The sequence below is a fragment of the Chiloscyllium plagiosum genome, unplaced genomic scaffold (genome assembly GCF_037043375.1).
Source record: "Chiloscyllium plagiosum isolate Xiang-an unplaced genomic scaffold, Cpla_swu_hap1 HiC_scaffold_6, whole genome shotgun sequence".
In the NCBI taxonomy this organism is placed as follows: Eukaryota; Metazoa; Chordata; class Chondrichthyes; order Orectolobiformes; family Hemiscylliidae; genus Chiloscyllium; species Chiloscyllium plagiosum.
In genome coordinates, this window is record NW_028270144.1 from 29,238,937 (window position 1) to 29,251,255 (window position 12,319).

At 43.9% G+C, this 12,319-nt stretch overlaps 1 protein-coding gene across 2 annotated transcripts in view; it reads right to left on the minus strand.

Annotated features, from left to right (window-relative positions):
- klf12b (Kruppel like factor 12b) overlaps window positions 1-12,319 on the minus strand; it is a 283,688-nt gene that overhangs the window by 92,755 nt on the left and 178,614 nt on the right. The window lies entirely within an intron of this gene.

Here is a 12,319-nt window from a genome sequence, read left to right on the forward strand (position 1 = left end):
TGTGGAGAGTGTATGCAGCTTTATGGTTGAGGAATATTTGTGCATTGGTCAGAATTTTGGCCAGTGAATACCCATACTTTTGAGATGTCCAAATGCCAAAACAAGAACAACAAATACTCAATGCTTACCTCTAATCAATGCCGAGGAATTAAAGTCAGTTAACTGCAGGTTACCAACAGGGTTTCACTAGGTGATTAGGAATTGATCCATGGTTGAACATATATCTCTCTGAATCAAGTGCTCCCATCACCAGGACTTCCATCACCTAACCTGTACTAACAAAAACGTACTGAGACGGTAACTACGGCATGATCTGTTACTTCTCCTAATAACCAAATATATAATAGAGCTTTTGACATTATGCTGTCAAATTCCTGGAATATAAAATAAATTGGACAAAGACGTTCACATGCATAATATGCACTTTGCTCTTCTTTAGATCATCCTATGTTTGTGTTGAGCATTAGGTTGTGGTTGCTTGGTTGCTGGGTTGATCGTTTGTAACAAATCCCACAGGAATTCCAACCAAATCTGTATGTTCATCTGAGATCACTTACTCATTTCTAAGTGTTTACCTCTTGGCATCTAAAATGGTAACATCTAACTGTAAAGCAGCAAAGGAATCAAACTCTGGGATACACGCACATAAACACAATGTGTTTATCTCATCTGAAGCCCCCTCCTCTGTTATTTTAGTGGAGTCAATATCTTCCCCAGATAGCCGAAGGAAACATTTCAGAAAAACAAAATTCTAAATCTTAACTCTCATTTTGCAGTTTTAGGCCCAAACGGATTTGTATCAGGGCTCGTTGGCTGGATTGTATGGAGCAGGACCAAGTTCTCACAATCTCTCTCCAAAATCTACGGCCTCCCACCACCACAACCCTGGAAGGTAAGTTGGCAGGCAGTGGACACAAATCTGAAGGAGCCTGTCCCATAGCCATAATACACTGGGTGATGGGCTAACCTAGCTCACAAAGGGACAGCGGGAAGCCTGCAGTGGTGGAAATCCCACCCTTGAAGCTGCCAGACAAGCAGCCTGGCTGACAGCTCTACCAGCTCTAGGCCAGTAGTGGGCGCTGCTGAGGCAGCAAGAAGGAGCAACAAGAAAATGGCTTCCAGCACAGGTATATCCTCAACCTTTAAAGATGGGGAAAATGGACTGCTCAATTCCTCTCCCCTTCCCTTGCTAGTTGTGTTATAACCAGATAGCACCTATTTCCTTGGTAATCAGCTAAACCGAACACTAGTTATTGATTTGAATACGGTGGCAGGGCAGCTAACTTTGGATACCCACCCATTTGCTGTGATATGGAGTCTAGTTTGGGGGTAGGCAGAAAGGCTTGTCAGTCATTTTACATGCCCCCACCCCTGGCAAAACATGTTCAGCAGAGGGGTCTGCCACATCAGTCACATGTTTAAAAACAAAAATATGAACAAAAGGATATTGATTATATTCAAACGGAATGCTGGTCATTTGCATTTTTAAAATAAATTCCGTCCATTGTTATTTTTTGACTAATCTAATGATGTCCCGACATATCTACCTTAGCCTTTTGAATGCTGCAGCCAAATTAATTGTCTGCTCTGGAGACTAAGGCCCATTAACATTGGGGGCGGCACGGTGGCCTTACAGCACCAGGAACCCCGGTTCGATTCCCACCTTGGGCAACTGTCTGTGTGGAGTTTGCACATTCTCCCCATGTCTGCGTGGGTTTCCTCTGGGGGCTCTGGTTTCCTCGCACAATCCAAAGAAGTGCAGATCAGGTGAATTGGCCATGCTAAATTGCCCGTAATGTTAGCTGCATTAGTCAGGGGTAAAAATAGGGTAAGGGTCTGGATGGGTACTCTTCAGAGGGTCGGTGTGGACTTGATGGGCCGAAGGGCCTGTTTCCATACTGTAGGGAATCTAATCTAACAGCAATGATTCTTGATGGAACTTGGAGGAAAAGTTCCATGAAACATCACCAGGATTACTTCTGTGATCTGCCTTCGGAAGACTTTATGCAAAGGGGGAAAAAAATACACTTTTATACCAAGTGTTTTAACCAATTAAAAATTTACAAAGTTGTCTTCACTTCCATTATGGTAGAAATTTTTACAGATAAATTTTAATGTCGTAAGCGTATCTCATTGCTCAAGAACTGAATTTTGAATAAGACAATCATGCTCAACAATTTTAAGTGAGTCCAACAAATAATGTCACTGTTCAAATAGAAATATTTTAATTAATGAAAGTATTTGTAAAGTTTATTCAGCTGGAATGAAAAGAATGTTAACCTTCAACACAGTTCTCAGTGATTGATTGTTAAAAGTTGGTTCATGGTTTTCTACAACCCTTTACACACTATGCGTGTGTTTGAATCCTACCTATTTACATATTTATACCATCACAAATTATTGGTTCAAATTCAGTCCGATTGATAGCATTGCTCCCAGTTCAGGTGTTCCTGTGTAACCTTTCTTTCAAGATGGAAAATATTTCTAGGAATGTGGATGAATGGTTGTTCTTTTAACACCTGACTCTTGGGATGTCCCCAAGTTCTTAAAATGTAAAATGTTGCAACAGTCCAGTTCAGGTGCTCTGCTCACCCACTGGGAACAGTCACCATGCTAACTGGCTAAACTAGTCAGACGTAGAGCTGAAATGTCTCAGACCGAGTTGCTGGGCCCTAACAAGTCTCAGCACAGAGCTGCAGAAGAGGCATAATATTGGACATCATGATTCCAAGGTTAACAGGAAGAAACTCACAGAAGGAAATTTTTAATGGACAATGCGGTGATCTCCTACTGGAAGTACAATACTTACAATCAAAAACTCTGTCCATAGTAAGTACAGCCTAACCAAGGTATGATACATATTTAATTAATCCGCGTTTCTTTTAATACTGTTCCTATTAAAAATTGATTTCAGTGATTTATTTGCATATTAACAGCCTTGTTTAATTTCATTGCGCCTTTTAATGATTTGAGAATGTATCGCTCTTTAGTTCAGGGGTGGCCAACCAGTTAATGTGGGTTGAGGTTGGCAGGGCGGGGAGGGGCGGGGGTGTGGAGGGTTTGGAAGAGGCAACGAGTGAGGCACATTTCAATTTTTCTCTTCCTCAGGGGTGGTAAGTAGACTTCAGAAAGATGAGGATGCCGCAACTATAAACATGACCCAATAAACTTTCACGACCAACAGGTTGATAATGTAAATATTAAAGTGTGGCAAGCTGCAAGGCTTAATCACAAAGCCATTTTTTTTTTGGTTAAGAAGCAGAACAAGAGAAAGAAAAAGAATCAGCCCAATTCATGAGGACCAGGGAAGGAGGAGGTGACCGAGGCCGAGCTAAGGAGTTAAGTGTGACAAACCTTGTGCTGTCTCTGATAGGGCCACTCGGAGCTGAAGCTGACAAAACTCACATGAAAGCAGGGGTTGGAAGTGAGCCTGGAGTTTTCTCCTCACACACCCTGCCCTCCCTCCTCTCACGCACCCTGCCCTCCCTCCTCTCACGCACCCTGCCCTCCCTCCTCACACGCACCCTGTCCTCTCACGCAGCCTGCCCTCCCTCCTCTCACGCAGCCTGCCTTCCCTCCTCTCACGCAGCCTGCCCTCCCTCCTCACACGCAGCCTGCCCTCCCTCCTCACACGCAGCCTGCCCTCCCTCCTCACACGCAGCCTGCCCTCCCTCCTCACACGCAGCCTGCCCTCCCTCCTCACACGCAGCCTGCCCTCCCTCCTCACACACAGCCTGCCCTCCCTCCTCACACACAGCCTGCCCTCCCTCCTCACACACCCTGCCTTCCCTCCTCACACACCCTGCCCTCCCTCCTCACACACACCCTGCCCTCCCTCCTCACACACACCCTGCCCTCCCTCCCTCTCGCACCCTGCCCTCCCTCCCTCTCGCACCCTGCCCTCCCTTCTCTCTCACACCCTGCCCTCCCTTCTCTCTCACACCCTGCCCACCCTTCTCTCTCACACCCTGCCCTCCCTCCTCTCACACACCCTGCCTTCCCTCCTCTCGAACCCTGCCCTCCCTTCCTCTCGCACCCTGCCCTCACTTCCTCTCGCACCCTGCCCTCCCTTCCTCTCGTACCCTGCCCTCCCTTCCTCTCGCACCCTGCCCTCCCTTCCTCTCGCACCCTGCCCTCCCTTCCTCTCGCACCCTGCCCTCCCTTCCTCTCGCACCCTGCCCTCCCTTCCTCTCGCACCCTGCCCTCTCTCCTCACATACAGCCTGCCCTCCCTCCTCACACGCACCCTGCCCTCACTCCTCTCACGCAGCCTGCCCTCACTCCTCACACGCACCCTGCCCTCCCTCCTCACACGCAGCCTGCCCTCCCTCCTCACACACAGCCTGCCCCCCCTCCTCACACACAGCCTGCCCCCCCTCCTCACACACAGCCTGCCCCCCCTCCTCACACACAGCCTGCCCCCCCTCCTCACACACAGCCTGCCCCCCCTCCTCACACACAGCCTGCCCTCCCTCCTCACACACAGCCTGCCCTCCCTCCTCACACACAGCCTGCCCTCCCTCCTCACACACAGCCTGCCCTCCCTCCTCACACACAGCCTGCCCTCCCTCCTCACACACAGCCTGCCCTCCCTCCTCACACACAGCCTGCCCTCCCTCCTCTCACACACCCTGCCCTCCCTCCTCTCACGCACCCTGCCCTCCCTCCTCTCACGCACCCTGGCCTCCCTCCTCACACACCCTGCCTTCCCTCCTCACACACCCTGCCCTCCCTCCTCACATACCCTGGCCTCCCTCCTCACATACCCTGCCTTCCCTCCTCACACACCCTGCCCTCCTTCCTCACGCACCCTGGCCTCCCTCCTCACACACCCTGCCTTCCCTCTCTCCTCTTCCACACTTATCACTTACCTGCATTGCCTCTCACCCCTTTCCCTCAATTTCCCCCCCTCCCACTCTCTCTCTGCTTGACTTACTCTTCTCATTTAAACGCAATAAAATAATCTGTGGACTTTGTGCCTTAACATTGTCCACCAGCACGATTATCCCATCAGCAAAATGAGCTGGAAGTGGCCACATTTTCTTTTCCAGGGAGACTTAAATTCAATTTGGTAAAAGCCAATTTCTTTTTATTTTAAAATGAAATAGTCAGCTAAATGTAGAAAGCACGAAAGAAATAGGAGCAGGAGTAAAGACGATATGGCCCATTGACCTGGTTGTGCCATCTCATATGATTAAGGCTCATCCTCTGCTTCAACTCCACTTTCCAATCTGCTCTCCATATCCCCAAAAAAATGAAAAATCTGTGTATTTCAGCCTTAAAGTATTCAACAATGGAGCATCCACTACTCTCTGGAATACCAAATTCGAAAGATTCACAATGCTTTAAGTGAAGAAGTTTCTGGTGATCTCTGTTCTAAATGATTATTGCCTTATCCTGAGACTACGTCCTCGTGTTCTAGATTCGGCAGCCATAGCAATTAACCTGCTAGGGCCTGTTCTGCTCATTCAGAACCTTGTCTGTGTCAACACGTCATCTCCTTATTCCTCCTACCAAAGTTCACTTATTTGTTCTTGTGGTCTTCTGTCAGTCATTCTTTGGGTTTCAGCTGCACCTTCTGTCCTTTGTTTTTGTTGTTTCAACAGCACAGACTAATATCTGTCTTCAACTCACATTTACATGATACAGTTCACTAAACCAGGGATGTCCTACTGAAACAGTAGTCTTGAGAATGAAAATGGATAAGTCAAAGTAATCTAAAGATGGGTCATGAAGATTTCAGTGATGGGGCTATGATTATTTTCTTTGGCAGCTTGCTACACTGTGGGACTATCTTTTGGAAGGGAAATCATCTTATAGTTAGTCTGGTTATTATCATCAGAGTTTGTTATTGCTGGAGGCACCAGGTACTTGTTTCTGTCAATTAGGGTTGAAGGGTTTGAGTTATAGGGAAAGGCTGAATAGACTTTGGCTGTTTTCCCTGGGGCTAAGGGGTGACCTTATAGAGGTATATAAAAGCATGGGTTGGGTAAATTGGCAATGTCTTTTTCCTGGAGTGGGGGAGGCCAAAAGTAGAAGGCATAGGTTTAGGGTGAGAGGGGAAAGATATAAAAGGGATCTAAGGGGTGACTTTTTCTCGCCAAGGATGGTGTGTGCATGGAATGAGCTGCCAGAGGAAGGGGTGGAGGTTGGTGCAATTACAACATTTAAAAGGCATGTGGCTAGGTACATGAATAGGAAGGGTTTGGAGGGATATGAGCCAAATGCTGGCAAATGGGACTAGATTAATTTAGCATGGCTGGTTGGCATGGACAAGTTGGACCGAAAGGTCTGTTTCTATGCTGTACATCTCTATGACTCTAACTACAGTCAATATTTAACAGAATACAGTCAGTCTACTTTACTTCCTCCTTAGTCACAGTGATTCTTATTTGAAATCTTTGATAAATGACATATCACTGGTATATTTTCCATATCGATTCATACACAACCGAGTCGTACATCTCTGGATCACTTCAATCTCATTTACACCTCTCTCCATCGAACGATCCCACACACAACTTGCATATTCCAGCACAAATCTTTAGCAAGCTATAACTCTAATATTTTTGTTGCAATACCAAAAGGTTCCTCCTCAGCAATCACAGCAACCTTGTTTGATTGGAATTTATCTGCGAATGGTGGAATCCCTACTGAAGGTTAACTTTTAAGATGAACTCCTAGGGACGGTTATGTATTTACCTGTAGGAAATTTTGCTTACAGAACCTAAAGCTATCGGCTGGAGGATCCTTTTCACTGTTAATGCACATGGCAGACCATTAATTGGCATTGAATGCTTTCTTCCACTCTCCCTCCCACTTTTCTGCCTAAATCACCTTTAGTTGTTATCCACTTACTAGTTGTTTTGGGTTAATTAGGCATGCTGTCACACATAAGTGATAAATGTTTTAAATTTACAGAGTATTGAATTAACTTCTCATTAAAAAAGTTTAACATGCAAAGAAAACTTGAGTTACAAGATTTGGAGATGTCAGTGTTGGACTGGGGTGTACAAAGTTAAAGATCACACAACACTAGGTTATAGCCCAACAGGTTTAATTGGAAGCACACTAGCTTTCGGAGCGACGTTCCTTCATCAGGTGGTTCTCGAGGACTCAGTTGTAAAACACAGAATTTATAGCAAAAGTTTACAGTGCGATGTAACTGAAATTATACATTGAAAAATACCTTGTTTGTTTGTGGAGTCTTTCACCTGTTCGAATACCTGGATAGTTTCACTTCTTTCATGTGTAAATCACAAAACATTTTGTTAAAAAAGTTGCATTCTCAGGTTAACTGTAACAATTGGTGTTAGCTAGACAATATGTTGAAGGTGTTAGCCCCCGTGTTCTCTGCCTGTGACATAATGTTTAGACTGATTCTAATCTAAAAAGTGAGATAGAAGTATTTTACATAAATTCATGCAGTTTTTGAGAAAAGTACAATGTAACTCTGCAAGTACAAATTCAACCCACAAACGTATGTGTATATGTGTGCATATGGGTCTTTGCGTGTGTGTGTGTGTCTGTCTGGGCTGAGGGGTTGTGAGTGCTAAAGAGAGTGCATATGTGTGTGCGTAGAGTGTCTTAAGTCTGTGAGGGGTGTGTGTGTGTGTGCATGCGTGCGTGTGTAGGAGTGTCCGCGTGTGTGTATAGTGCAATGGTGGTCACCTGTAGTGTGACATGAACCCAAGGTCCCCCATTACATGTGGGTACACCTCCCATCATGTACGTGGCAGGTACTCATGTGGCTCAGCCAACATTGTTTATCTTATATGTTGCGGGCAAGGATGCCCTGGGGCATGGTACATTGGGGAAACCGAGCAAAAGCTATGGCAATGGATGGATGGGCACCGCACAACAATCAATAGACAGGGATGTTCCCTCCCAGTTAGGGAACAGTTCAGCGGTCCAGGACATTCGACCTCGGACATTCGGGTGACCATCCACCAAGGCGGACTTCGGGACAGGCAGCAGCAAAAAGTGATCGGGCAGAGGCGGATAGCTAAGTTCCGTACCCATAGGGAGGGCCTCAACCGGGATCTTGGGTTTATGTCACACTACAGGTGACCGCCATTGCACTATACATACACACAGACACTCCTACACACACACACCTATACACACATTTACACCGGGACACACATATACATAGCCATTCATACACTCATACACACCATGATAGACACACACTCCCACACTCACAGATGCATCCTCTCAGAGACTTAGACCACTCTACACTCATGCACACGCATATACACACACACACATACACACACATACACACTCCCAAACTCACACATGCACCCCCTCTCAGATTTAAGACACTCTACACACACACCTATACACTCTCTCTCACACTCACAACCCCCCAACCCAGACAGACAGACAGAGATACACACATACATACAAAGACCCACACGCACACATATACGTATACATTTGTGGGGTGAATTTGTACTTGCACAGTTACATTGTACTTTGTTCAAAAACTGTATGAATTTATGTGAAACACTTCTATCGCACTTTTTTGATTAGAATCAGTCTAAACATTATGGCACAAACAGAGAACACAGGGGGCTAACACCTTCAACATATTGTCTAGCTAACGCCAATTGTTACAGTTAACCTGAGAATGCAACTTTAAAAAAAAATGTTTTGTGATTTACACATGAAAGAAGTGAAACTATCATGGTATAAGAACAGATGAAAGACTCCACAAACAACCAAGGCATTTTTCAATATATAATTTCAGTTACATCACATTGTAAACTTTTGCCATAAATTCTGTGTCTTACAACTGAGTCCTCCACAATCACCTGATGAAGGAACGTCGCTCCGAAAGCTAGTGTGCTTCCAATTAAACCTGTCGGACTATAACCTGGTGTTGTGTGATTGAGTTACAAGTTGTTAGATCTTCAGGGCATTGGCAGTGTGGATTTATGGACATTGTTTAGACCAATCCAGAAGCCTTCAAGAAATCTTCAGGTGGTCAGAATTTAGAAAGAAAGTGCAGGAGAAAGTCGAGAGTAAAGGGATAGTTTATGAATATTAGATGAGAAGAATCAGTCAAAAATTTGCTAGAATAAAAATGATCAGGAGAAATGAAGCGTGCAAAGGAAAAAAAAAATCTGAGAGCTGGTTGAACACAGTGAAACAGAGGCAGTGCATCAGTTAATACACAGTTAAACCTATATTGAACTAGCTGATAGCGAGTAATTGGAAAACCAATTTAATAGAAAACAACCAACCAAAGTGAGGAACAATTTATTGAACCAATTAATAAGAAACCCTAGGGGATTAAAAAGTATACATGAGTAAGTGTATGACTCCCACAGAAATGTGTACTTAATTGTAAATTGAAAATAATAAATTGTAGCCTATTTTTGTCTCACAACCGTTTGAAGATGACATTTCTGGGAGTCTGAGGTTGGTGCTCCTATTCTGAAAATGGAATGATAAACAATGGAATGTAAACAAACAGAGGGCAGAAGGAACCAATGGCAAATAACATATTAAAAAGAAATGAAAAACTGCAAGTCTGGCAGCAACAATGGAGAGTAAAACAGAGGTATCATTTCTGGTTGATTCAGTAATTCTCTCTCTACAAACAGCTGGGAATAATATTGTCGCTATTAACTGGTATGCAATTATGAGCACAAATGCCCACGTTTTCTAAAGGAAGTATTTTTAAAAAGTTACCTTTTTTAAAAGTAGTAAGAACTTCTGAAGTTCTTTTCAAATTATATATGTGCTAAACTAAGGTTGGTCCTTTCTGAGTCTGAGATGGAAATGTGTTACTGGAAAAGCGCAGCAGGTCAGGCAGCATCTAGGGAACAGGAGAATCGACGTTTCGGGCATTAGCCCTTCTTCAGGGCTAACGTCGATTCTCCTGTTCCCTAGATGCTGCCTGACCTGCTGCGCTTTTCCAGCAACACATTTCCATCTCTGATCTCCAGCATCTGCAGACCTTTCTCCTTTCTGAGTCTGAACAATTAGGGATCTGTTGGCTTGTCAGGGCATCACTACAATAACCAATATTTTTGTCCTTTCATGTAGCTAAATCAAGGAAAGATATAAAAAAGAATCAGAGTTTTAGAATCAAAGGAAAGCTGCAAGGACAATCAACCTCAAACTCTGAGCTACAAAAGCCTTATGCAGGCTCAAAGGCAGAGATGCTGAAGGAAGAGAGAGACAATCTCCTGGTTAGAATAATTTAGTAAATCATGGAAAGCATGGCATACATTACTTATTTCTTGTATCACTATACAAAATTATCAATGTACTAATTCAAGTCTTTCTTGAGCAAAATTCACATGTCTCTGATCCGGATCACATGGAGGATGTGACTGTTATGTTTCAGATTCACAAGTTTATCCACAGGTCAACATGAGTTAACTCTCGGAAGAGTTAAGCATTCAGAATCACTTGTAAAAGTGACTGTTTTATTGAACCCATGAGATTATGTATTGTTTTAGTCTCGTTATTTGAGAAAGGATATAAATCCATGAGTAGTTCAGAGAAGGTTCACTCATCTGATACTCAGGATATTTTCGGGGTTGGAGGAATTATCGTATAAGGAAATATTCAACAGGCTGAAACTATATCTATTGGAATTTAAAAGAACGAGAGGTGATCCGACTGAAACATAGAAAATTCCGAGGGCACTTGACAAGATGGAAGCTGGTAGGATGAGGTTACATCCAGGGGTTTAAAAATAACGAGACTCCCACTTGAGGTGGACATCAGGATGGATCTTTTCTCTCAAAGGGTCATGAGTCTTTGGAACTATCTTCCCTCGACAGTGGTGGAAGCAGGGTCCTTGAGTATTTTCAAGACTGAAGTGGATAGATGCTCAACTAACAAGGGAGTCAAGTGTTATTGAGACCAGGTAGGAATGTGGAGTGGAGGTCGCAATCAGACTAGCAGGGATTTTACTGAATGGTGGAACTAGCCACAAAGGCTGAATGACTTATTTCTGCACCCAATTCAACGTTTACATATGATGTAAAGGAGAAGCAGCACTTAGTGTGATAGAACAAGGCTATCATCAGTGGGTGGGATGGTGGGGGAGGGGGGGAACGATTAAATTATGTGTCTGTAGATTTACAACTGCAGAAGGTTATTAAGACCAGGTGGAGTAAGATGCTGAAGGAGATTGAACAGAGGATTTTACATTTAACACATTGAAGCTAATGTATAGGATGGAGGATGGGAGTGATGGATGATATGTACTTTGAGGTGAAGAGGATCTGGACAGCTGAGCTTTCAGTAAGTAAATCTTGCAGATTAAAGGTAGAAAGTTTAAACATGGCAAGGAAAGCATTGAGAAAAATCAAGTCAAGCAGTGCCAAAGGTAGAGAGAAGAATGTTGGTAACAGTAAGCCTGAGATAGATTTGCTGGTGGATATTTCTGTGGAGGTGTATATAGTAGTATTGTTGAACAATAAGGAGGTTGGATAAAGCACAATATCTAAAAGAAAGCCAATATTTTGAACCATCTAAGCCAGTGTAACTATATGACTACTGTGGATGGGAGGAGAACATTATTACTACCTGACACCAAATTGGCAGCTTTGGGTTCCTAATATTAAGCTAAGTACAACGTAACTCATTCAATATTATTGGAGTGTTACTTTACGTGTATTTTAATAGGTAGTTTATTCCTGTTCCTATCTGTCCCCTCAGCAATTAAACAATTGCTGATCTGTGTTTAATTTAAATACTTCAATTACGACCTCTAGTAAATTATTAGTGAAGAAGGCATTTGGTATGCTTTCCTTTATTGGTCAGAGTATTGAGTATAGGAATTGGGAGGTCATGTTGTAGCTGTACAGGTCACTGGTTAAGCCACTTTGGAATATTGTGTGCAATTCTGGTCTCCTCCCTATCGGAAGGATGTTGTGAAACTTGACAGCGTTCAGAAAATATTTACAAGGGTGTTGCCAGGGTTGGAGGATTTGATTTGGAGGGAGAGGTTGAATAGGCTAGGGCTGTTTTCCCTGGAACATTGGAGGCTGAGGGGTAACCTTATAGAGGTTTATAAAATCATGAGGGGCATGGATAGGATAAATAGACAAGGTCTTTTTCCTGGGGTGGGAGAGTCCAGAAGTAGAGGACATAGGTTTAAGGTGAGATGGGAAAGATATAAAAGAGACCTAAGTGGTAACTTTCTCACGCAGAGGGTGGTACCTGTGTGGAATGAGCTGCCAGAGAACATGGTGGAGGCTGGTACAATTGCAACATTTTAAAGGCATCTGGATGGGTTTATGAATAGGAAGGGTTTGGAGGGATATGGGCCAGGTGCTGGCAAGTGGAAC